The sequence below is a fragment of the Fistularia commersonii genome, chromosome 19 (assembly GCF_037954325.1).
Source record: "Fistularia commersonii isolate RoL2024-O1a breed Wild chromosome 19, RoL_Fcom_v1.0, whole genome shotgun sequence".
Lineage (NCBI taxonomy): Eukaryota > Metazoa > Chordata > Actinopteri > Syngnathiformes > Fistulariidae > Fistularia > Fistularia commersonii.
Window position 1 is genome coordinate 8,384,554 of NC_141302.1, and position 27,847 is coordinate 8,412,400.

At 40.0% G+C, this 27,847-nt stretch overlaps 1 protein-coding gene across 29 annotated transcripts in view; it reads left to right on the top strand.

Moving 5' to 3' along the window:
- The first annotated feature begins 321 nt into the window (after nt 1-321).
- The window catches only part of ptprda (protein tyrosine phosphatase receptor type Da), a 128,953-nt gene continuing 101,427 nt past the window's right edge, over nt 322-27,847 (top strand). For 28 of the 29 annotated variants that reach the window (XM_086165884.1, XM_086165893.1, XM_086165887.1 and 25 more), the window contains exon 1: nt 328-510. The gene's annotated coding sequence lies outside the window, so the exon portion shown is untranslated. Of the gene's footprint in view, nt 511-27,847 lie in introns of all 29 variants that reach the window. The other variant, XM_086165906.1, reaches the window with a different exon arrangement.

Below are 27,847 nucleotides of genomic sequence, written 5' to 3' on the forward strand. Positions count from 1 at the left end.
GAGAGAGAGAGAGAGAGAGAGAGAGAAGAGAGGGGGGGTTGTGTGTCCCTGCCACACCGCACTCTCCAAACACAACCACAGTCTCGCCACGTTCAATCCAATGGAGATCTAACGAGCCCAACGTTGAGCGATCCCAACCAGAGATTATCGTCACTCACGCCTCCCGTGCGTGTTTTCGCCCCCCCTCCCCTTTCCCCTTGCCCCCCCCCGCACCCCTACCCCCCCTCCCCGAAGACCGTTACCGCGTTTGGTGATGGACAACTCGTGGGGAGAATAGAAAGACGATCAAACAGACGAAGGGGGGGAAAGAAGAACCCAAGTACTGGATTTTTTTTTTCTTTTCCCTCCCCTTTTTCTACGTTATTTCCCAGGACTCGACTGTCGTTACTGGATTTAAAATAGAAAAAAAAACACTCCCGGCTTCTCAATAGAAAAAAAAAGGAGAAGAAGAAGAAGAAGAAGAGGAAGACGAGACCCGGGTTTGAAATTAATAGCGAAAATGATGATAAGGTAAGATCCTCTTGAGTTTGGAGGTAGTGACAGAGTGGCTGCCGCAGTGCTTTCAAGTGACCCCCCGCCCCCCGATTCAAGTTGTTCCAGGCACACCGGCCGGAGCCCGGTTGGAAACGCGCTTCTCTCCCCGTCTGGAAAACGCCGCTATCCGGGCGACGCTCGCCGAGCAGCCCGCAGTGGTTCGCTCGGTCGCTCGGCTGGCGTCGTGCGCTCAACCCGCGCGGATCGAGCGCAACCCGCGTCACATATGGGGGGAAAAACCACGGCGGGGAATCACAGGCAAAAACTCCGCTCACTTGGGTCAATATTTGTTTTGAGAGCCAGACTAAAAAAATTGGTTGATTGGTGGAGGGGAGGGTGTGCATTTGGATATTATTCGTACGTTGTGGTTGTATTTTTTGTTGAGGTTTTGTGTCGGCGCACCCGATTTCATTTAATTGACCGCCTCAAACATTATAATCGAGTTTAAGCTGAGTAGTTTTTTTTAATAGTCTCAGACCAAAACAAACATTTCATCATTTCAACTGTGAGAAATGCCGCCGTAAATGAAATGCCCGGCATGTAGTGCGCCTCTTTTCAAAGTTCTTGGACTCTTTCTGGCGGTCCATAGTGAAGAATGTCAGTGCATTCTTGCAACTCCCCAGAGAGCCCTCTTCTCATCTGTCTTATTTTTAGAGCACATTTCGAAAGTCGACTGAGCTTTTTAAAGACCCCACGTGCTTTCAAGAAAAAAAAGAAAAAAAAAGGGGGAAAAGCCAAAATATTGGTCAGTCCAGCTAGATGGCAGAGGAGCCAGTCAGTTGGGCCACCTTTCCGTCACTCAGGTGAAGCTTTATTTCCAGCAGAGCTGTGAACACCACCTGTGCTCACTTTGCTTATTGAGCCACTAGGGGACTCACTGTTCAGCCAATGAGTTGGATGCAGCGGAGATGGCCAGAAAGCCATGTAGGAATTACGCATGTATGTGTAAAGAGAAATACAGGATGAGAGTGCACTGCATTGAAACTCGTAAAATCAAAACAAACAAAAAAATCCCACTGTTTTGCAATCTTCGGTGACCTGAGACAAACAGAAATCCAGTGATTAAGGTGTGAGTAGGCCATTAAAGTGTTTCAAATAGCGCTGTGTGGGAATGCTTGTTTAAGCATGCAAAAAGTACAAATGCGTATTCACTTAAGTGATTCCATGTATAGGAAATAAGTACAGTACTCCAGTAGCGCTCACCTCAGCATCTCCATTGTCTGCTATGTTTTATGTTCATTCACTGAAACAATTAGCAATTACCCAAATTTGACACGGCACAATTTCTGTTGTCGCCGCTTGTTTGATTTCCAATTTTTCTTCTATGGCAGAAACACTCAAAAGAAAGGAAAAACTGAATATACAGAGATGTAGTGCTCTGTAAGAGCTGCTGTCCAAAATCACTGGATGAAGCAAAGAGTCACAGGCATGGAAAAGCCATACTGGCACGCACGGATGTATTTACATTTGTGATTAATACATTGAAATAGATATATTCTTATTTTTCAAAATAATTTCTTTGCAAAATTACAAGCATTATTGTGAAATGTAGACTGATGGAAATGAAAGGGGAAACGATTGAAGATCTATCCTGGCATTTACCTCCGTGTGTGGAGATGATAAATGAAAAAAGTGTTTTTCGAGCTACCGATAAAAAATTCAGTCCATCTCCGTGTTCTTCCTAATATGTCTTTTACATGTGTCAATTTATCTATTCATCCTTTGGGCCAAGGTGCATTTTCAAATCATGTTCCACATTTTGCTTTGCACGGACTGGAGTGAAAGTTCGAGCGGTTCAGACGTCGTTTAGATTTCCAATTTAAAATAGCTCTTATTTTGAAAATGTATTTTTATAATCTAACAATCCCGTTGACATTAATTTAAAGCAAATATATACACCTCGAAGAAGTACCAAAGATGTAAATGTCTTCTCATCCAAATCCCCAAATGGAAGAGGCCCAGGCCTTTGTAAACATGTGTGCCTGCAGCTCAAAGTCCCATTGTTTCAGAGTGTAAGTAGTGCTTAGTCACTGGTCTATTTTCAAGAGTAGAAAGAAAAAATAAAGTGAGGAAAAAAACAAGGTTTCCTATCTGAGTCTATGTGAGTGCTTTGGCCTGTGTGTGAGAAGTACTTCAGGAATACCAAGGCCAGGGCCCCTGTTATAAGTGTGGAATGGGAAATCAACACTTACATTTTAAAAACTGATACATAAACAAGGAGGCCACAATTTTCTGGCGCTGCTGTGTTGAAACTGTAGAAGATGACGTGCCAGTAAGTTTGTTAGCGATCCCCCCCCTCAGTCCCTGCCCTCTGTAATTCAGTGGGTGTTTTCTATCTTATATTCTGCCAGTGAAGTACCTTTATAACCACCCACTGACTGGCAGGCTGGCTGGCAGAGTATGCAGGATGGGTGGGTGGTGGGTACAGGGGACATATCACTAGTTGGGGTCAAATTCAAGAAAAAAACAAAGATAATGGTAGCGCCGCTTCATATTGTTGAGAAAGCACATAGGTGGCATTGTGTTGGGCTGGGTGTCAATATGCTGTATAAAGTATTTCTCTTGTGTCAAGCCACTTTGTATGTTTTGCAGCTTGGTTTGTTCACGTTAATCAACTGACGTTTGCTCTTGTGTGTCAGAGGTCTCCAGCCGACTACAAAAGCACTTCAGAAAGGCCAGCTTGATGCATTGTGACAAATGAGAAAGCAGTTTGATTTCGCACAACACTGAGCTGCACAGCAGCATAATGAAGTGATCATGACTTTACCCTTGGTTCACTTTGGCCCGGGTCCCGCTGTGTTTTTCTCCTCTATTCAATCGCTTCACTCACTTATTTACTTGGCAAGCATTTCCTCCCATAACCTCTAGTACTGCATAACTAGCGTCAAGGGTGGGTTGCTTGATAAAAACCACCGCTACGGGGCATTGGTTTTACACATAGGGGAACGCTAGCAGTTTTTATTGATATTCAAGTTGCCACTGGGTTGGAATAATAAGAAGCCTATTTTCACGCCCAAGCAAAATCACCTCTACTGTCCATCACCCTGTCAGGACAGAAAGCTGAGGCGTGAATATTATTTGGCAGCTGAAGGAGCTTAGGGCTGTACTTAAAATCTGCCTTCCCTGTTGTCTCATCCTCTCTTTTTGTTTCTTTTGTTTTTAGTTTGTCACTCCTTTTGCATATGTTTCTTTCTTTCCACATGTCTGATATACCTTGTCACAACAAAGTATGGCCCTCCTTCCCCTTCTTTTTATCCTTAGCTCAGTACATATGTCTCTTCCCATGAAATTTACTTGTACATACTTTTAGCACAAAAAGCACATTGTCACCTTCAACATGGGTCACCAGAGGTTTTGGTACACTACGGAAGAATTTGCCTGTAGGTAAAGCCCCCAGGGTTTGCATACGGGGGGAGCACCCAAGTGTCAGAGACAGTGAGGACTACTTTCTGCAGCAGCTGTCCTTTGCTTGCAGATTGGGTTTCGGCAGATATGATGGATGCTAAACGCCTGTAGCCAGTTGTGAGGACATAAAGGGGGAGGGATTGCATTGGTATAGATCTGGATTGGGGTCAATGCCGCAGGCAAAAGATTGGAATTCTGCCCTTGACCACCACTTTAGTATCAGCTGCCACCTTAAAAGTCTGTTGCTATTTGTACTTTAAAAGTATTAGGAGAAATTGTAAGATAGGTAAAAACAGAGAGTAAATCAGTGCCTCTCATTTTAATGATGGAAACTCATTTTAGACATCTATTATCCATTAATATTCCGCTAAATCCAGATATTTACTTGCACTATTTTATGAGCTAAATGATTTTGTGAGCAAATTTCATGCACCAAATCAATTTGTCCCCCACTGATAAGTACTTTGGCTTTACATTTTAAAGGTCGTCAAAAATTGAAGTTTAACTTCTAGGCTTTTCGGCCACTTTATCCCTTCCCTCCTTAGCCTGAGACAGAGTGGATCTACATCTCACATTTGGCAGAAATTGTTCAATGACTTTTAATATGCACACTTTGGTATTATATTGTATGACACTACATTTAAATGTTGAATTGAATAAAATTTGGCCAAAAAAAGTGTTTGGATATCTCAGGGTTAGCAAGGAGAATGAAGGTGATGCAAATATAAATGTAGCTTAATGATATATTTAAGGATTGTGTGTCATCCAAAATTGTCACATTTTTGCCCTTGCCACTGCTTCATTTTCTCTTATCTTAATTTTTGGGGAGGCTGAGAGCACAATTCACTCAGGTTCATTTGAATAACCACCGGAATGAGGAAATAAAAGCTGGGGGAAGAAATGGAAGTGTTGAGTAGATCTGCGCATTCATGTCACACAGCTTGATCAAATTATTCTACAATAGCAGCCACACAAGTGATGGAATTTCAATTAAGGCACTGCAGTTTTACAATTTGTTTCTCGTCGCAAAGGGTCTTGCTGGGGTTGCTTTTCATGTGCTGGTGGGTGAAAGGATTGACAGAGGAGAGGGTCTTATACAGAAAACATATTTTCTAGTCAATATTCTCCAGATACCCACTTCCCTATTTACATCCCCTTCAAAAGAGAATGATAGACGGAACAGCATTGTTCAGAGGCACTCAGCAGTTATAGACTGGAGCAGGCCAAAATGGGGTGTTATGATTAAAGTTTTTGCAGCAAGAAGTCAAAAAAGGAGCCTTTAGTTGATAGCCGGTTTTCAGCAACAATTATGCTACCCGCTGTGCCAAATAGAAGGGTGCGAGAGATAAGTGCATGGGAGCAGTGTACAGCTGAGATTGGTGTGTAGCCCATAAACTGGGAAGGAGCAACGTATATATGACCATCTGGAACCGTAAACTGTGCAAGCTTGAATTTGTAACACCCACATCGCCACTAGCACCCAGGCATGCGCATAGGCCATAGATGTCACAAACACACAGTGATATGATTTTATAAAAATGGAAAATATAAACCACTAAAAGGGAAAACACACAGTGTTGCTGCAGGAATTATTTTATATATATCTACATACACACACACACACACACACACACACACACACACATATATATATTTATATATATATATTTATATGAAAATATATATGAAATAAGCCTGAACTTCAATATTTTATGCATTTGTTGCCCATTTTCCTTTTTACAGACTTTCAACTGGCATTGGCAAAGATGAGAGAATTCCATTAAGAAGTGCAGTGACATTGCCACATAGCAATTTCACGAATGAGGAATGCATTTAATAGTGGATGGATTTTTCATAATTTGGGAGTGTTTCCCCAATTTGTGCTATAACTCTTGAACTGACATGGTTTGTAATGGGACCCATTGCCTCCAGTCCTCTTAGTCACATTCCCCAAAAGAGATGTATGGATATATCACAAGCAATGTTACAATAACAATATGAAGAAAATCAAGGAAATTTGGGCAGTTAACAATGTCACAGTGTAAATATTTTTTCTCCTTTTCTCTCCATTTTTTCCACAATTAGATCCCAGCATCAGTTCAATGTTGGGAGTCAATGTTTAAATTTTGTGTAACCCCAGCATTCTCACTCTACTCTATCTGCAATTATAGCTAGCTGCTTTGAAGAAGCCAGGCGGAACTAAAATGACTTTTCATGTCCAGTATAATGACTGCCATTTGGAAGCAAACGTGGTGAAAGAGGGTGAGAGATAGAGCCACAGAGAAAAGAGTAAAAAGAGATGGAGGGGTAGAAAGAGGGGAGAAACGAGGACAATCAGTAAATGAAAATGGTTGAGGTGACCTCTAGTTTTGACCAGACAACCCAAACCAACTGCCTTTTCTGATGTCATTCCTAAAAGAAAAATATCCAGGGTGTTGATATTGCCTTTATTTTCTTTGGTCTGCAATGAAACGTTTGCCCTTCCCCCTTTTTAACCCCCTGTTCATATTTCCCGCCCTTGGTCTCCATACATTTACCATCAACAGAGAGTTTGCAGCTTTTAGGTGGATTACAAGATGAATTGCACAGAGATGCTATATATTCTCTTTAGGATAGCCCACTACTGCCAAAGGCCAGAGCTGAGTGCCGTCACCTGGGCTAGCAGCTGGCTATCTTTTACACTACCCTCAGTAATAAGGGCAGACAGTTGGGGCTTAAGTTATAGTGCAGACTTGATGCTGTGTTGGTAATCTATTATTTAGACTTTTGTGGGAGTCTGGTCTAGAGAATTTCATGCATGCATTTTGCAGAGCAAATAGTCGCCTAGGGGGAATACAAAGCTCGGTGTGGGGAAGAAATGAACAGAGATTAGACATTGATGTGAGTTGCAGTGTTCATTTTCCAACTTATTCTAAACTAGTCAGACCTGAAAATGTTTTTTTTTTCTTTTTCCCATCCAATTTTGACAGGGATGATGCTTTCACAGATGTCCTTCCACTGTACAAGCAATATAAACAACTTAATTTGATGCTCAAGTCAACGATGTCTTTTATCTCAGTGTTCTTTCTTTTATTTTCTTGTAGGTTGCATTTCTTTATTATATATTTCAGTGATGCAGTTGAAGGTTGTGTTTGCAAATACTTTCAGCTGACAACGAAGAACCGGATATATTTCCTTTCCCTTTTCATGTATATTTTAGGACCTATTTCAGAGGGGTTTCAGAGAGTTGCATCACACCACATTGACGGGCCTTGTTTATATTTAGTCAACCTAGAAAACTATGATGCACATGATGCCACAACTGTATTTATAGACTAATACCACTGTGTACATTTACTTAGGTTACAATGGCCCTCCCATTAAGCAAAAATATATTATCTGTTTTCTGCTCTTATTTTACGTCAGGCTTCAAATGGTTACAAAAGCATGCCAGCCATACCAATCAGCAAATGAGGCAACAAGACTTCAGTATGCACTGACTTTTATTGCGCCATTTGAAAATTATCTTAATTTGGACTCAGAAATTGGCAAATCTCCTTGGTGACGAGACAGCAGCAGATAAACATAGAAAGGCGGTTACAGCCAGACAGGTTATGTAGACTTGGTTTCCTCGTAACTGAAGTTCATGCGGAATGGATCAAGATAGTACAAACAGTATGTGGGTTAAAGATAGCATTTGTAAGGCAAACATACCAAACCCCTTGGAGTCATCAAGCTATATTTGGCGATTTATAGCGTGAAATCTCTACACTTAACCTTATGCAGCCTATAATTCAAGGATTTCACCATAATTTCTTCCTCCTGAGAGAAGGTGCAGGCAGTGTAATTCAAGCAGGCAACACTTAATCTTTCACCTTGCCTTTGCATGTCAATCTACCCTAAAGAAACATTCCAGGAGAGTTTCAGCTCTGATGAAATTGGATACAAGAATTCTTTTTTTTTTTTTGTATATGATAAGCTAAAGTAAGCGTTCCATGGGTTCCACGGGAACCTGGATTTCTGGATAAATCATTGTTCGTTCTGCAATTTGTGCACTTTTAACACAACTTGGTAGCTTTATTATATGAGTCATGTCAGAAGTAACTGTGTGATACGATTGATATCCAACTGTGGGGTTAATTTTGAAATTGGATGAGGACATGTACATATGCTTCATAAAAGCAGTCGGGTTCAGGGAGATCAAATGGCATCGAATAATTTGCACATTGAATAACAATTGCACGAGGGACACGAGCAATGGTAATAGAAAAAAATTCAAGATATCAGACAGTGGAAAATGACAGACCAGAAAATGACTGTCTTTAAGACTGTAAGTATGTGAGGAAAGGATACATTTAAAGTTACTATATAAATGCCTCCATTGATAGCACTTCAGAAGAAATGTGTCTATTCAACCCCTTGTGCACTGACCAGAGGCCTAGTTGAAAGAGGGTTTAGTCATAATTTGAAATGTTTCAATATCATCTATACTTGATGGCTTGCTGCAGGGATAGACGAGAAAACAGTGTCAGTTAGACTCATTCAATCGTTATCAACTTGGGTTAATGATAATATATCAAATGTATAGTGGCATGCAAATTTTTCAAAGGCTTTTTATATTACAGCTACATTTTTCTTATTCCATTTTAAAAAGAATACACAGATGAGGTGAAAGAGTGTGTTTTACAGTTCTGGGCCCTGTGTCACAGTCTACTGAAAGTTTCATTTGGGAGCTATGAAAACACATTTCTATGCAATCCCTTCCTTCCACTTTCCCCTGCTGTCTGTTCCATCTTTCCACCCTGTCGTTATTTGGAAACCTTCCTTGCCGTCTATTGTGATAAGCTAAACACAGAGCTGTGTGGATGTCCTGCCTAGAATGCTTTACTCCTCTGACTGAGCTGCCAGCCTGCATAACACTTCACCAGAGACTTAACCTCTGTAAAATTTCCTAATATCTATCTATCTATAGATAGATAGATAGATAGATAGAGAGAGAGAGAGAGAGAGAGAGAGAGAGAGAGAGTGAGAAAGAGAGAGACTGAGAGAGTGAGGGAGAGAGATACTGTTTTTGTTTATATTTCTTTAAGTATTTATTTTGCAGTTACCACTTTGCGGGAAGTCCCTAAAATTCTGTCAACTTAGTGGAGGATTTTTTTCTACCAATACTGCAGTTATACGCATTAAATGATATAAACAGCTCAGCCTCTGTTGCACGTGGCTGCCTCAATAGTACAGCCTTCCGTGAAATAAAGGGGCATGATATTTTTTGTAAGACAAGTTAGTTGACGTGAAAGTGGCGAATTAAATAAAGGAGATTGTAGTTCAATGAACAGGACATTACTACATTGTCATGGTTTGTGACCTTTCCTATTTGTTCTGACAAGCAATGGTTTCTCTCTGTCAAAACAGCCTACACTATTTGTCAGCGATCCTTCCCTTCTTGACGCATTTTTTTTCCCCATATCTGCCATCTGCAGTGGCTGCGTGACTCTAAAGCCTCTGTGTCATCAATGACAAGACTCTCACACATGGTGATGAGACAAGAGAGATCCTAGTGGAAGAAAGAGATAGACAGAAAAAAAAGAATGAAGAGAGCTCTCTTAATCCTTTAATTGTGTTTCTTTATGTCCCAGTGGACTTCATTACCCAAGCATCATCTGAAGTCCCTCTTGTTTGCTCTTGGAAACGTGTTTGTAGTGCTTTTCATGTCTCCACATGGACACAAAATGTTGTGTGGGGCTGGTCAAAATTTTATTCATTAAAATCGTATATTTCAACTACTGGCTTACACCAAGGATGTGCGTACTTGCTGATGATTATTTACTTTGGCAACAGATCTTCTGACATACTAACTTAATTGGCCTATTTATATAGATAACTGGAGAATACTCTGGCATAACATATAATATAATATAATATAACATAGTATAATATAATATAATATAATATATGTGGGAGACACTGTGGTGCAGTGGTTAGCACCTACACCTCACAGCACAAAGGACCATGTCAATTCTGACAGAGGACCCCTCTGGGTAGAGTTTGCATGTTCTCCCGATGTCTGCGTAGGTTACTTGTGGGTTTTCCAGTTTCCTCCCACAACCCAAAAACATGCAGTAGCTTAATTGGAAAAAATTGGTGAAATTGGTGAAATTGCCCAGATGTGTGAATGAGGGAGTGAACGGTTGTCTGTCTGGCTCTCTGATTGACTGGCGATCACTCAATGGTAGGCTCCCGCATACCCTGTGACCAAAATTAGGATAAGCGATTTTTATGTTAATATAATATATATGTTCATCTGTTGGTTCATTTAACCAGGTGGTTATTATATAATTTGAGGAAAGAAAAAACAAAAGAAACAAAAAAATATCACAATTCTTTTCAAAGTGCTACTAGATCGACACGTTCACTTGCATGAAATATAAACAGAAGCCAATATGTATTTTGTGAATTCAATAAATAAATAATCCCCTCCCTAATTTTTTTTTATCTGCATAGTGCTGTAATTTGGTAAACTGATATATTTGTGAAGATAACATAATTTCATGATTTTAGTGCCAGCTTTCGTGGAGGTAATTTTTGATTTCATTAAATGTGGGGCTAAAAATCTACAGCATCTCTGCATAAAAACTCAGCAGGGGAGGTGATTATCTTTGGAAATTAGCTCACTCATTTAAAGCTGTGTGGATTCAGATGCCTCAGTTCAATGGGAGCCTATTATTCCAAACGACTCTCATTAAGCCATAGTGAAATAAGGCAAGCTGTGGAAGCAGTGAAATAAAATCTATAGACCGGCTGTGCAGAACTCAGCAGTGGTGAGCGTTTCTGTCTTTATTAAAAGCACTGACGTCAGGAGTGAAATGAAAATTGTATGCAGCTGATTTCCACCCCTACATACCCTATAGGAGGTGTTTGTGCTCCAAGCTAAAAAAAAAACAGTACAGCCTAAGCTCAATTAGTTTATTAAGATGTCAAACACTGAGGGGCATTAGTTATGGAAGATATACTAAATTTAGAGGTACTGATTAGAAGCTCCCCATAATGATATATATAGTAAAGTCACTTTGATTCTAAGCTAAATAATGCTGAGTTATATATTACACACGCAAATTCAGATGGCATCTCTATAAAGCAGTGTAAATGGTCGTATAATCACATACATTTAACTAAATGGCAATAGTACCGTATCAACTGTGAAAATGTCCAAATTGCTTGGAGTCAAGGTAAGTGAATTTTGATTTACTCAGGTCAATCACTAGAGCCAGGTTAAAACCTGTATAAAAGTTTGCATGAGCTATGTGCCTTCTGTGGGAAATATCTGTATGCACAAGAACAACTGGGAGTGGTTTTGAGTCTTAAAAATTCTCCTTGACGATGAAAACTCATGCAGTTGTTTGGACTGGTATATATGTAACTAATAGTGGAGTGGCGCCGGAGGTAGAGCAGTCGTCGGAACCAAAGATCCTTGAATTGATTCCTGGCTCCACCTAGTGTGTTGAGGTGTTGTTGAGCAAGACACTGAACCCCTAACTCGTCCTCTGATGGACGGCAGCCTACTGCTCATGGTTCATCCATAATTGGTTAATTGCAGAGAGCGAATCTCACCACGAGGGATTAATGAAGTATAAATAATTCTAATTATTAAACAAGAACAAAAAACAGTGTTGTGCAGCCAAGGCTCAAGGGACTGTGGAGCATCTTTACCTTTTTGTTCCCCCTTCCAGGATCCAATTCCACATCAGTCTAACATCAGGGGAGCACAGTTTGAGGACTCAGGAAAGGAATGATATCAATTGGACCATTTGTCAGATGAGGAAATAATACTCGTGTGTCTCAAGTGTTATCCACGGCAGGTGGCATTCATTTAAATTTCTCCCAGGCTTACATCTCCCATTCTCTTTATTACAATGGCCACAGGTGCAAATCAGGTGGTTGTCAAGCAACCCTGATGTTGAACAAGGTTCTATAAAATGCACAGTCACATTCACAGAAAAGCATGGACACTGCAAACGTAGCGCTGCTTTTAGTGTTGCCCAGTTTATTACTGCTGTATGATAACCTCTGCCCATAGATTAATGTGCTGTTTGGCTGAAGCTCTAAACATCAGTGGCCTGTATGAAGTGATGGAATGTGAACATTAAAATTCGATCTCCTGCATCAGTACATCCAGTGCTGGTCAAGAAGGCAACTATAAATTGCTGGCCATTATTTTCGATTAACCACGCTGATACTATGGACCATCACATTTCTTCCCATTTTTAATCTCTGTCACAGTAGTACCATATTTTCAGTGCGGTTCCATTTAAGATTGCCCCAAACCATGATAGCTCAGACCAGCAAACCTCAGGACACAAGCAACCAGGCAATCTTATTCATAGCAGAGCTGCGATAACAGTAGCCATCTACGTCCTCAGTGGTATCTTGATCTTCAGTCACATCCTTTCCAGGACCTGAAGAGCAAAGGCGTTGTTGCTGGCACGAAAGGGGCGGCGACCTGGCAGTTCATCAATGATATGCTGCAAAAGTTTAATTTCAGACACCCCAACTAAATCAAGCTAGCCTTCCCAAGTGGACCTTTAAATGCACACACAGAGTTCCACAGATCACAAACACAATTCGAGAGCCACCTAGAAAATCACAAGGTTTCCATTATAGCAGAAAATAAGAGGAAAAAAGTTGGAGGATAAACCAGAAAAAATTACATTAATGCAGTTACAAACCGCATACGTTCATCTAAATATATAATGTGCAAAGCATTTGAATTTTCATCTTCAAAGTAGTTGTGGACATGGTGGAAACAGATATGGTCATCTGCCAGATCACATCAGGGGCAGCAGATGTCCAATACAAAAGCAGAAGATATATGACATCCATTATCAATTGCTCATTCTGTAAAGTGGTGACTAAATCCCCATGCATGAAAAAACACAGCCACTTTTTCAGTACTCTTAGAATTATAGTCATTTCATTATCTTGACTGTTGAGCTGCAAGATTCTCAACGTTTACAGTATTTTCTTGTACAATTTCAGACAAAATCTCCTTTCCATGGCCTACAATAATAGCAGAAAAAATTGCAGAAAAAAGCAAAAAAGAAATATAGACTTAGAGTGATCTGACAGATGCTGCTTTCCAGACAGAAACAAATGCTCTGTTTTGCTTATGGAAAGTCCTTTTAGGTCTTAATGATTTCATTGGTTATCAATGTACCTGTCTAACCCCCAGGGATGTGACACTGAGGGAATGACCCTAGAAGACCTTTAGACGTTGGGGGTTTATTGTCTCTGGGAGAACTGGTAGTGGTGTGTTTACGCTCTGCCAGACAGGTAGAAGGTGTGTGTGTGTGTGTGTGCGCGCGCACGTGCGTGCGTGCGTGCGTGCGTGCGTGTGTGTGTGTGTGTTTGAGAGAGAGAGAGAGCGAGAGTAATGATGTTCCATTTTCAAATGCACCAAGCTGCTGCCTGTGCTCCTTCCATACTGCAATGTCAGGGAAGTCTGATGCTCCTTGCTCCGACTGTAATTTTGTCCCCAACATCCCTATTTTTTAAGCTTTTTAATTACATTTACAACCTAAAGCACATGTTAACTGATTTAGATTGTGAATGGTTCCCTTTGAAAGTGGACCTCGTCAAAGAGCTGGGTTTGCAAGTCTGTCAAACACTGCAGAAAATGGTAGTTTGCCTGTCACTCAGTGTCTTGGCACAATGGCTCTTCCTGTGATTGTGTTAGCATCATGCTGATACAAGCACTTTTTGGTAGGAAGATAGGGCTTTGCCTCCCAGTAGGGGTCAGAGCAGTTGACCCAACCCTGGCGAGCTCTCAGATTGCTTGCAATGATTTTATTCAGCCCCTCTCAGTAGAACAGCAGGGTGTGACCCGGGTTGCTGTGGCACTGCCAATGTGGATCCCATTGAGAAACCCAATGCCCATTCAGATGCTTTGATCAAGAGTGCCGGATGTTTTTGATTCACACTGCTGTGCCTCTGTTAACTAAAGAGTGTAATCACTCTGCTAAAATAGGGTTTGTTTACTGGAAACGTGATTCAACAGAACGGACATTATGCAGCTGAGCTTTGTTCTGTCCAACTAGATAGCACCATACAACCATGGTTCATGTCAAACACTTTGTATCCACCTCAGTCCAGGAATTTCCCAAATGTAGTTATGTCATTTGATACACAGCAGAGAAAAGAAGGAAAAAAAAAGGGATCTGGCAAGTGGAAAATAATTGGGCCAGGTGCCAGATTCTAGTCAAGCATGTGAGTTCAGTAAAGCACACTGTATTGATTTGCTATTTGTTAAGTTAGCCGTTATTTGTTTTGAATGTGTTTTGAATGCAGAGAAAGTTCTTTTGAAAACGATCCAGGTGTGTAGCTCAAAGTCCAAAATAAATTGTTTGACAGATCATCAATGACCAGAGAATATGATAGTAAATGAACAGATATAGATTCATTTCCCAATGGCCCTCTTTCCTCTTGTGAGCAGTTATTCCTAAAGAAACACCAAGCATTCTCCTGAGTATTGAATTTTTTTTCTTTGTTAAAGATGCCTGCTTTCAGGTGAAAATGAGGATTTATTTTGACCTGCTGCTTTTTGAGTGATGCTTATATGCGAGCATGAATTCAACTAGATAAATGGAGATGCAGAAAGGATATACATCACACAATGCTTATATCATTCATGTCAGACAGACTTGCCAGTGTTAATATACAGGCATCCAGACCCTCAAAATGCAAAAATGGCAGTTTTGTTTACATCACTCAAAATAAATGGCTGAGGCCCCGCTGTCACTCACAGATGGCACTTCCTTTGAGCGAAAAAAAAAAAGGAAAAAAAAAAAAAAAAGGCAGACCCAGTGACTCGTAATAATGTGTTGGCAAGGCGGCAGCCATTTTGCACAACCTCCGGAGGCAGTGATCGTCACACAGTGGCGTTGGCATTGTCTTGGCACTGGCCGGACCCCGGGCTCAAAGTAGTAAGCGATAGCCAAGCTGTAGCTTGTCAGGCCTGATGCTAATCACTTTTGACATCTGTCGACACCATCTCTTTTCCCTCATCTGCAGCAGGCCTAAAAAGAATGACCTTGGTATCCCTTTCTCTGTTATTCCACCGTCCCGTAACTGCCGCTGTTTTCAATCACCACTTCTGCTCTGGGTGTCTTAGACATTCAGAATTTGCTTTGTGGTCAAACAAGGCTTGTCAACTCATTATTAAAAAAATTCCACCCCCTTTTTTTGTCATTCCTCCAAATTGACACCCTATTTCATTTAGTTCCTGCCTTTAAAGTCTGTATAAATATCACTGTTTTGCTAAATAGAAATGGAGCAAGATCCAGTTTTTTTTTTTTTAATTATGTTTAAATGGATATGCCTTATAAAACACATTGTTTTGTCAAAGCTCATGCTATATCACTGTCATGTGTTGTAAAACACAGCCTATGATTATGATTATCGTTATGATCTTGACATGATCAGTGATTATCATCATCGGCCGATAATGGAAACATAAAAGAGTCTTTTTAAATATATATATTAGATTTACAATTTGGAAGACACCTCACAGACATTGTTTAAAAAATGGAAACGTTTTGTGGACATATGAATAAGTTATGGCAGCTGCAAATGCCACGAGTTTTGTTATCAGTTTGTGCCGACAAGAAAAATTGTAAAACGGAAAGTTTCCACACACATCTCCACATGTGGGCCGTAGGAAATAGCTCACATATAAGGGAGGGAGTGATCTTGATCGGCCAAAAGAAATGGTCAGCGTACATCAATACACTCACAAAGGTCCTCTGAAGTAATGCTTATAAAAAATATGAATTTGGGTTATGGCATTCACAACATGGCAAGGCATTCCATTTCTTACGTTACTTTTCACATATTTTCACAATATGCTGCCGTGACTCATGAGCAGCCCTTAACCCTGGCCTCCCTTAAGAGGTAATTAAGCTCTTGGTTGTTTGTTAAGCTGTCTGCATGTGTGTCCTGTATTAAACACAGGGGGTGCATATGCTCCTTCTTCTATAAACCCATTGAAACAGTGGGACATGAGTGGTGAGGAGGGGTCGGTTGTGTGTATGAGCCTGACAGTGTGTTCTAATTAGGCAGGCAGAAGTGTAGTAGCCTCACTGGGCAATAGCCAGCTGGGAACATCTGGAGTTGGGCTTTCAAACTCCTTCTCCTTTACTCTCCACACAACATACGGTTAGAAAGATTTGTATAGAACAGTAGCAGGATAAGCGAGTGATGGTCAGCCGTGATAGGTCGAACAACTATTGAAGTCTGCCACAATTTGGCCCTTCCTCATATCAGAGATTTGCATCTGTCCCCTTGTCTATAGCTAATAGGAGTGGAAGCCACTCTCATAGATCTCTAGAGACTCTAATGCCAGTAGCAGAGAGGGAAAGAACCTCATCCCTTCCCAACAGTTTTCTACTTTACAAGGATGCATCAAAGCAGTCCACCAAGATCAAAAGAATCTAGTTTCATAGCAAGGCCAATATCTAAAATAATCCCTGAAGAATTCTGGCTTATGCTTAAAATTGCCTGTTTGGCTAATGTTTCCTCATGGTAAGTTAGACATTATTATTGTAAAATCTCCTTTGGACAATGTATCCAAAAAATGCCAGCTACATTAACTACAATGATTTCTCTCTCAAATGTAACTTAATTACTTCTAATTTTTCCCACAGCCAATATCCAACCCAGGTGTGTGTAGAGAAACACTCCTCACTCCATGGAATATAGCACTTCCTGTGGGTCGGCTCTATAAATTGAAATAAATATTGCTGTCACAGTGTGAAGAGAAAAAACAAACAAACAAACAAAAAAAAAGTGAAAGACTGAGTTGGCGCCCTAAGTATTTCTCCTCTGTAGAGAACTCAGCTGAAATAGTGTTTCTCTGTGCTATTGATTTGTTGGTTAGGCTATGAAAAGGCAGAGACAAGACAGCCACCAAGATCCCATCTTCTGGCTTACCATTTAGTGCTAGCAGCTTTGTACTCACTTTTCTTTAAAGTGCTCCCTTTTACATTTATCCACATTCTCTCCTCGCACCTTACCTTTTAGACCACATTTGTGTCTTACACACACACTCACGCTCACACTCGCACATAGTGGCATGTTGGGAATATAGGTTGGTGGAGTTTCATCACATGCCCTGAGTTTGTATGCTTTATTTGTTTGTGTTATTCTTGTGCTGCCATGTGCACTATGGCAAGTTACACTATTTCAGACTGGTTTTGCCAGATTATTGCCACCTTTATGTTAGCAAAGGACAACATCATAAGCAAAGGTGTGAGTGCTCTGGCTCTGGCTTTTTCCTTGGCTCCATTCAGCACAATTCTGTGGTCATGTGAATAAAGAGCACTTGGTTGTGAAATCTAAATTCTTCTACTCATAGTTAACTCAAGCATGAAATTCAGCAATTTAGGCTTGGGACAATATTCATTTATACACACACACACACACACATATGTGTATATATATATATATATATATTTAAATGAACAATGATACAAACACACAGACACATTTTTATATACCGTAATTTCCGGACAATAAGCTGCAACTTTTTTAACTTAAACAATGATGCAGCTATTATATGGATTTTTTTAGTGGGGGCTAACGAGCTTCACGCCGCTAAAACATTTATCCTCATCACATCGGACTGATGAAATGGCCGGGAAATTCTGAGTCTGTTAAACTCTGATACTGAAGAAGACGACTGACGGTTTCAGTGCTCAGGAGAAAGCCCAAGATAGCGATTGGCGAGCCGGTGCGGCTTATATTGAGGTACGCTCAATAGTCCAGAAATTATGGTTTACATATATGTAAAAGAAAGACCTTTGCTCGGTGAACCACAGCACATAACGTCAATGAAATTTAACCAATCATGGATAGACCATGAGCAGAAGGCAGCTACTGTCTCATTCAACAACACTTCAACAAGCTAGGAGGAGCTGGGAACCCAAACCAGGAATGTTTAGTTCCAAGGATGACTTCTCTAACCCCCTACACCACACTGCCCATATATACATATATATATATATATATATATGTGTGTGTGTGTGTGTGTGTGTGTGTGTGTGTGTGTGTGTGTGTGTACACACGCACACACACCACATACACACACACATATATATATATAACTATATCAGTAACAGTGTGAAAAGCATCAGTTAGTCTCATGCAGAGTTAGATCACAGGAACCCAGCTGTTCGCAGTCAATAGCTGCTTCTTTTATTAGCCGTCTACTGACCTGGTAGGGCAGTGAGAAGAAAGAGTTGGTGGCAGGAGGCGGGGCACAAGGGCAGTAGGGGGCACAGATTTCCCAGCTGTTAGTCCACAATCTCTTCCCCACTGTCAGAGATTAAGTAGATCAGCAGGAACACTAGCATAAACACAGAAGTGAAACAAGCAGCTGACTGATAACTGATAGGGATGGTCTAACTCAGGGGAATTTAATGAATGAATTAACTCCGCAACTTTCACATTGACAAATGAGCACAAATATTTGTCTGTTGCATGCCCTGATTCGAAACTGGGATAAAACACGAGCCATAAGGTTTGCAACTAACCCCTAAAAATCCCCCCTACTCTTGTCTATTATTTTTCCTTTGTATCAACCTTTGCCGCCACTCAGTCTGTGGAGAACAGTTTTACTAGTAAGACGGTGGTCAAGAGGGACACCAGGGACTTGACTGTAAACATTATATTTCTTGCCTTGTAACCAGTCCTCCATTGTGCCATTTTTAACAACATTATTGTCATTAAGCGTGCAGGGACGGTTTTCTTTCTTTGATTCACGTCCTCTCTCTCTTCTTCTGTTCCAACTGTTATAAAACACTCTACAGATGTGGCAGGGATATGAGCAGCTCTCTGTTCATGGAGTTTGCTGTCACCTCAAAGTGGGCTACTTTGTGACTTAATATTTTTGTGAGAACACTGGGGGAACACTCTCCAAATAAAGATTTTCCACATAAGGTGAGAGCACCAAATGCAAAGAGAATATGACATTTCAGTCCACCACATCACATGTGTCTTTGCTTAAAGTCTGCTGCTCTCAGAGAAGTTGAGACGTATTGCATATTTATGAGAAATGGTTGCCACAGTGATCAAGTTAACTGGGAGCCAGTTTCAAAAAAGTGGGTAATGAAATCATGAGAAAAATGTGGGAGTCAATGGGGAATAAACCCTTGACCTTGCCACAGTGCTAGTGAGGTTTGATAAATATTTGGCTTTGACATAATTGTTGAGATATACTGAATATGTGTTAGTTAAGCCAAAGTAAGTTTTGATGAGTTGATTTGGTGTAAGACTTCAAAACACTCCTGGAAGACATTGTGCTATTTGAACAACTTCAAATATAACATAAGATTCACTCTCAGTGAGAACGTTCGTTGGACACAAAGGAACAACTAAAATGAAGATCCATAGTGTGTGACTCAAAGAAAACTGCAAGCCATACAGTAAATGGGAAGTTCTTGGCAAATGAGCTTACATAATTTCGGGCCAAAATTGAACTTGTGCTCAAACCTTTAATACGTTTTTTTTTTTTTTCCTTTGCTTGAGGGGCACTAAAAAGAATTCAAACAGAATACAAAAATCATAGTGCTGTGCTATCCTACACTGTGCTATCCAATTACTTCTGAATGGAGTTGAAATAAAACATAAATCCAAAAACTAGTGTATGTTTGTGTTTAAACAGAATTATTTCATGTATTTTTTTAGACCAGATACTGTGTTTAATAAACATGGTACCAATATGGACTTCATTACCAAGTGCTTCAGAACAACGTAGCTCAGTGGCCTCAGACAAGTAATTAGAGTTCACACTGAGGCCTGACTCGAAAATGCAGTCATTATCTCTGCAAAAAATACAACCTTTCCAGGTCACATCACTTTGTTTGTAGCAGTAAAACTAGTTTATTCCTGCATTGAGCCACCATTATAGTCACCCAAATCCACTTGCCAGCATTTTTATGGAGCACGGAGCGATTGGGGGCAACTGAAAGATTCAATAAAAATGTGGTAACACAATTGGCCCAGCACAGCCTGACTTTGTGAGTGTGACAATTTTGTTTAGAAATATGTACCTGATTACATGTTATATATTTTTTATGTATAGTTCAGTCCATGTAATATATGTGAGTGTGGTTTCATCATCCAACTTTAACAAGCACCTCCTGAAAGAGGTCCCAACCAATACATCAAATTTTTTGCTGCCCCCTGAAGACCTAATCAACCATCTTGCAATGAAAAACTACAGTTTATATTGGCCCTTCTCCCACATTAAGTCCCAGTGCATGCTCATTGTTAAGCTCAAAGGTCTTGGCATGAATTCAGTCCTTCCTGTTGCTGACTTGGTGATTACTGAAAGCAGACAAGAAAATAAGGCCATAATGAAAAAGTTGAGGAAAAGATGACGTCTAAAGTATTTTTGCCATCAACAGTTTGAAGAGTCACCAGACATTTCATATAGCAGTGGGAATATGTCCCTCTAAATGCCCCCTTTGGAATTTGAGTGGCTCTAAATTTACAACTAACTTTCTTCCTGTAGTCCTGGAGATCAGTAGAGGGGCAAAATAGCTACTTACTACTTTTGAGGGACACTATTTACATATTTTTACCAAAGAGTTCGATCTTTTATTGCCAGGACATAACTGACCAGATAAAAGTACAAGTCTTGCCGCTACTGATAAAGAGCTCATTCAGTCTATTCAGTCTTTGCACAAAATTCAAGGCCATGAAAACATCACATACGTATTTGTAGGGAGATCTGACTCAAAGGCATAACCCTTCATTAAAAATACAAGTGAGTACAACAGAAGGATGACCCCACTCATCTATTAAAAATAATACTCACACCGTCCCCAATTTATCACAACTAATTTCTCCAGCTGTTGGCTGTTGTCGATTACTTTCACAGGTGGTGTTTCTATTGAGGGCAATGTGCCAGTATCTCAACTGTCTCTCTGCCTGCGGTTTCCTTACAGCGCTAATGCACCACTTGGAGGACAATTATGCCTCTCAATCAACTGGTTATGCATATACTTTTATACCTGTCATGTTTTGATCTCCTTTTTTGCCCCCCCCCTAAGATTTTAGACATGCTGTTGCTACCAGGCAATGGGTACTTTTCATGGAATGCTATTTGAGGTTGAAAGGAAGAAGGATACACACAGACAAACGACAGGTACAAAAAAAAAGACATTAATGATAAGAAAATGACAGCGAGGAATGCATGGAACTAGATATAGTTGCTTGTTTATTTTCTTCAAATAAAGAATCAATGGCAAATCTGTTCTCGTAAACAAGTTTCTTCTCAAAACTACAATATAACAAGTGAGTGCGGTCAGTCAGACTAACCTGACCTCTAGAGTTAGTGAGAACCAGTGAAACAAAGCAGGGCTGATGTTCCATGCATGCACCGTTCACAAGGCTGCAGCCCAAAGAGAAGCACTGGCTCCATCCAGTGTACACTGGCTCCCCTCCCCTTATATCACCACGTCTGGAGGCGGAGGGTGATGGGGGGTACAAGATTAATGATGGTACTAACTGCGTATTTATCATCCAACTGGAGAGTAATGCGACACCTTTCTAATCTGAATATATTTCATTGGGCTGTTATGGCACTCAACACTGGGCTTCATATATATGTGTGTGCCCATTTGTGTGCTTGTACCTTTGTGTGTCACTGGAGGTGCATTTGAATGTTAAACATATCTGCTTGAGCTTGTGCGTGAGAATGCATGTGCCTGTAGAGGAATCCGAGTATTGCAATTCTAGGCACTCGCCATAAACGATGATCCAACATAGCAAAACGGCCCTGTGATAATTATATAAAGATGAAGTTCCCCCTTTTCCAGCACAAAGGGGCCACTCTGTCTGAGATCCCTTTCTGTGATTCTCTTCCACCTTATCAGGTAAATACCCGTTTTCCATCCCCTTCTCCATCTCTCCTTCTCATTGTCTTGGTACTTCTTTTTGGCACTCAGTAGACATCAAGATGGATGTCTTCTCAGCAGAGATGTGATGATAGGATATGGGAAAGGCCAAGATGATCCTGATAGGGCCAACATTGGGCTTGCAGTTAGATTGACTGTAAAGACCCCGGGGCTGCAAGAACAATGAGGACTTTGTAGTTTTGGAATTCTCTTGTTCAGATGCTGTTTGACTCAGAAACTCACAAGCAAGTCACATAGACTGCCCACAATTTATCATACAGAAGATCACAGAAACACCTGCTACATTATGCAATAGATTGGCTTCTGTGCTGCATTTTAAAATCACTGTTACCTAATCCATTAATGTGGGAGCGCCCCCATAAAGGCAGCAGCACAGACACATTTTCCAATCCAACAAGGTTCTGGTCTGAAATTATGGGGTAAAAATAGACTGTGCACATCCTACCAGGATAGGATAAGGTTAGTAATAGAAAAATAAAGAAATAATAATAAAACTTGCAACCATTAATTGGGAACATTTAAAATACAAAACAAAGCAAATACTCGTAATGGTGAATAAATACTATGTACCTATTATCAGTTACAAGGTACAGCTTGTCTAAGCATAGAACTTTCCACAATTGTTGTTGTGTTAGTTAAACATGCAAAGCCTAGGGCATATGGGATAACGGTCAAGGTTCCTACCAACAGATGCTGGAAATGAGTGCACAAATGGGCACCCTTTATGATTTTATGTCTTGTCAGACCTTTGGGAATGTTTTGATATTCTGCAGTTTATTGCCACCTTTAGTATAAGTACATTGTGAGATATTGTTTAAACATTTTTTTTTTCAAATAAGCAATGACCTAAGGAGTCTTAAAATGTGACACTTGATAGTGTTGTATCAGCCAAAGACAGCAAAACTAATATATAAGTTGAATTTCAATGAGATACTACAGGTGAAAAACAGAGAGGAAAATCAATGTATAAAAAAGTCAAAGTAAGGCGTTTTGGCCAATGTATTCTTGACATGGAATGGTATTTGCAGAAAATATATTATGTTATCTGGCATTTTGAAGAATTTGAAATGATTGTCTCAAACAATCTCCAAAACCTCATTATGTTCAAGTAGTTCTGTTAGCTGCAGAAGTCATAAAAAGCAAGTCAAGCAATATCACAATGTATGAAACTATTCAGTGACCTGGCTTTTTTGTAAAATGGGATTTGCAATGCATCTTTTCCTTCTTAGTTTTTTTCATTTTCAGTTCACCAAACCCATTGACATCTTAAAGCAGTCATCCCATAGAATATAGTGCATTTGCTTCTCCACAAAAAAATCACTGACTCATGATTTGTCAGTGTTACCACATTACTGAGTAACATTCAGACATCAGCAGCATTCTTGACCATGGTGCTTGTATAAAACCCCCAAGGAAGGGACAGTGTATCTCTAGCAGTTGCCAGCTGGTGTCTGTCCCAATGACTCCAATAGCGCCCAGTTAGTGTTGCCACTTCACATGCTAGACATTTAGCAAGCTAGTCAATCATGCACAGGGCAGCTGCCAGTGACTTGCCAGTGTCTCTAGAGAACCCAGATACAGAATGGAAGGGGCATCATGGTATCATGACCTGCTCGGCCATGGAAATTAGGTCGTATAAGTCATCAGTAAACCATCCTGATTTAGCATCCTGCTCCAGTTATTGTTGTTATTTAGAGTGCTTACAGTTATACAAGATAACAGGCCCCACTGTCATACAGAGAACACTTTTCTCTGTTGATTTTGGCCCCTGACCTACACCAGTGCATGGTTGATAATAATAATAATAATAATAATAATAATAATAATAATAACAATAGTTACAGTAATAGTCAAAGTAACATAAGTTAGAAGGGCTATGAGTTGGACACAAATGAATCAAGGCATATATTCGATTCATCTATTCTGCCTATCCTGTAGTGTAGGACTAGAGGGGTTAGAAGCATCCAATTAACCTACTGAATGTTTTTGGACTGTGGGACGAAACTGGAGAACCGGGAGGAAACACGGGGAGAATGTTCAAACTCCACACAGAAAAGCCTGCAGTCCAGATCGAACGAGGAACCATCTTGCTGTGAGGTTGAAGTGCAAACCACTACACCACCATGTTGTCTAGTGGGGGAAAAAAAATAAAATCATAGCTGTTTCATGGACAGTGTGCACCGTCACATCACAAAATTTTGCAAGTTAAATAGGGCTGCAGTGTTTAGTAATATAAAATGGAATTCTCAAGGTATTTGTGGGAACTCATACACATTAAATACAAGGAACACCTGTATTCCCTTGGTCCCAATGATTTCGGGATGTTCGAAACTAGACACATGGAAAATCCCTTTGAAGTAAAGCAATATAAAGCAAAACATATCTACATAATATTAAGCTAGTTTCCCATGAGAGTGGGAGTGTATTATTCAACAGCTTTTACACTGACCACAGCTCATGGCTTCTCTGCCATCACTGATTCAGTCGAATAATGTGTGAAATAGACAGTATTGTCAATACCTATTGAACAATTAATTTAGGATCGCACTGCATCATACACTGTCCAATTTCTTTGCAAGGCCAAAAAAATGAAACATACATACCAATCATAAATTATACTTATTGTTTGACAAAACTAATATGAATTTGACTCTGGAAAACTGCATACACTCCATTGCATTAATGAAAACCTGAGTTTGACAGCTGACAATGTTAGGGGCTCTAACTCATTTAACTCTTTTGTTGTGGGGGAAGAAACAAGAGCAGTAATGCAAGCACACACATTTCCCATCTATTGGATTCAATTAGCCCAACAAAGATAAGCATTGCCAGAGCTTTGAACATTTTTTTTATCTTGTTTAACAAAGACCAGTACTCTCAAATGTTCTCCTTTGCTTTGTACTTTACTTGTCTGGCATTGACGTTGTTTCCCCAAAATAGAAGTTGGAACAATTGGAGCAGAATTTGCATGATCATAAAACAAACACTTTTTATGTTTTTAACATGGTTTCGTTGGTCAAACAAGTGCCTTAATTTAATTCTGAGAATGGCAATATTTATCAAGTAAATAAAGCAAGAAGGGGGAAGCTGGTGCGTCACAGTATGAAGTATCAGCAATATTGAATGACATACCCATTAGGTTTCGATTTACTCTCTGTTGGACAACCAGAAATGTGTTGACTCAGCCATCTCACATCGGAGATAGTGTCATTTATCAGTTACGGAACAGAAGTTGATTGTTTTATAACTCCATTAACTACAGATGGGATTCCGCACACTTTCAGCATAGTTGTACCAATTAATGAGTGCCGTATATACAGTTCTAAGAACCCCTTCCTTTACCTCAGTAGACTCATGTTAGGTTTTAAAGGATTTTTAATTTGAAACAGCACTGTGATCTTCTGTGGACTGTTACTCATTGTTATTCAATTTCTAAAGGTGAATGCCTGCTGAATATACTTGCAGCAACAGTCATTTGCCAAACATTTTAAGTGCAGTGTAAACAAGAAACAAGCTGGGGACAAGCATGCTAATAAGGTAACCCTTGAATTCAAGGTTACATTTACCTTCGGTTCCAAAATGCATAACAGGTACATGCACATCCACATACTTTATATCATCAAAGAGCACAAAACACATGCACGCATGCATGTATGCATATATGAATACCTCTCTATCTCTCTCTCCAAGTAATGTCCTCCTTGGCAAAATCTCAGTGCCAGTCTCTTAATGAAATGCTCAATTAGGGTCTTTAAATAGGTAATTATGCATTGCCTAATCCCCTAGCTCCTGGGCCCTATCTCATTTAGATGACACTTGGGCAGGCAAATCGGGAGGGGCAGGCACCGGGGCCCGAGTTTCTGTCATCAAAGCCCCTCTGTGGTGGCACATGCAGCCCTATTAATGATAAGGCACATCCAAACAGTCAGTCAACAGTGAGTCCTAGTGAGGGCTTCTGACAGCATGGGAGACAGCAATGTCAGTTTTGACAGTGTCTTAATCATGTTTGTGAACACTTGGGGGTGGATGTATGGGATTGGGGAAAGAATGTATAAAGATTCTTATGAAGACGGTAGACATAGACTCAAAGCAACATTGTGATGTGGGATTATATAGGTTTTTTTTATCCTCACAGTTAATGCTTTTATTCTTTTTTTAATCACATTTGGACACAGGAGAAAAAAAAAAGAAAAGCTTTCAAATGTCAAAATATGCATTTTGTTCAATGGCAAGCATTGACAAACAGTCTTGATTTCCCGTACTGACATTTGTTTGACAATGGCATTTGGTTTGAAATTTTCACCAAACTGGTTGGATGAAAGTAATATTCATTTGTTTTCAGCAACAGAATACAATGCCTTGTTCTAGTGCTAATATATACTGTTAGGGACAGGGAACTGTTCTTGTTTATTTACAAACATAGGAATGGTTAGCATCTATCTTAGTGAAACGACAGAGGGGAAATAGTTGCATTTACCTCTGGGTGAAGCATTGCTTTCTTTAGTTTGTTGCACCAGACAATTCACTGTTTGAGAACAATACCTGAGCCTTGAACTCTGTCAATGACTTCCATGTGCTAAAGTAAGCTATGCCTCTCAAGTCCACTGTTCGATAGTGCCCTCACTAAAATACACTTTCATAAGGATCCTTAAAGTAACAAAATATTGAAACTTCTTTCCAATCATCCACACCTAACATGTCCTTTGTACATCTTATCAGGATAAATATGAAAATATGTAGAAACAACAAAATTTCACTTCTATCTGTGTATTCAGCAAAAACATCTCATATCTCTGATAATATTTTTGTTCTGCTGCCCTCTCTGTCTGCAGTGATGGATTTTCATGCAAACAGCTTTGATAAGCTGGTGGTTCCAATGCTGTCTGTTTGTTCTTTCAGTTGTTGACTCAGGCTTTCTTATCATATTTTAGTTGTGGCACAAACACTGGAGCCAATAATGTGCTGAAAATTGGGAATTACTCTCCTTGCCCTCATGGACGCCAATTTGACCAAACTATTCTCTTCAAATAATGAGAGGGTTATATTCACACATTATTTGACTTTACGATTGGTACTTGCTCTTTAATTAGATATTATGGATACATGATATAATTCATTTCAATGTTTATATTACGACTTATTAGATATCTGATTTGCTTGTGAAGCCGACCCTTACTTTGGTCAATCTGCATGCATTGTTGTTAATGCCTTATGACAATTGCACTTAACACTCTCACTTCTGGTTAGAGATAGTATAGAGTGTGCTAGGCTAATTGAAGTGAAATTCACTCACTGTTGCCTTCTTGCACTACAGCAACCATAATGCTGTGTTACATTCTTGCTCAGGGTATATTGAGGCAAATTAGCATTTAGATAATGGGAGACACTTGGCATTTTAATTATTTTGCTGCCCTATGAGTCTAGTGTGTATGCCCCAAGCACCTCCTTACATCCTTCATGTACGCCTAAGTACTGCATTTACATACCAAATGGGTTGGCTTGTGTACAAAAGCCACTAAAATGTCACCACTGCACAATGTACCTTGGTGTTCAATTGTTTCGAAAAGATAAGGAGGCATATTGTTGTCGACTCATGCCATATGTATTAGGACGTAACACGATTCCTATTGCTGCATTATTCAGTTATGTTCAATAGAGCTCTGTTCTGTACTGTTTCCTACCATGTCGGTTTGTGGCACTGGAATTTTGTTTTGTCTGTCCGAGGCCTTTGTAGTTTAAAAAGAACGACAAAAGGCTCAGCATTCACTCTCACCCTCCTTCTACTCTTCCATTTCCCTGCCCCACGGAAGTGTGATTATCCATCCTCCCACAGACTGTTGCTGTGTTGGGGGTATATGTCAAAATGCCAGGAGCATGTGGTGCAGGTGGTATTCATATCTATGCTATTGTACGCCATTGATATCCGTGTATTGGAATGTTTATATTTATAAGTGTGT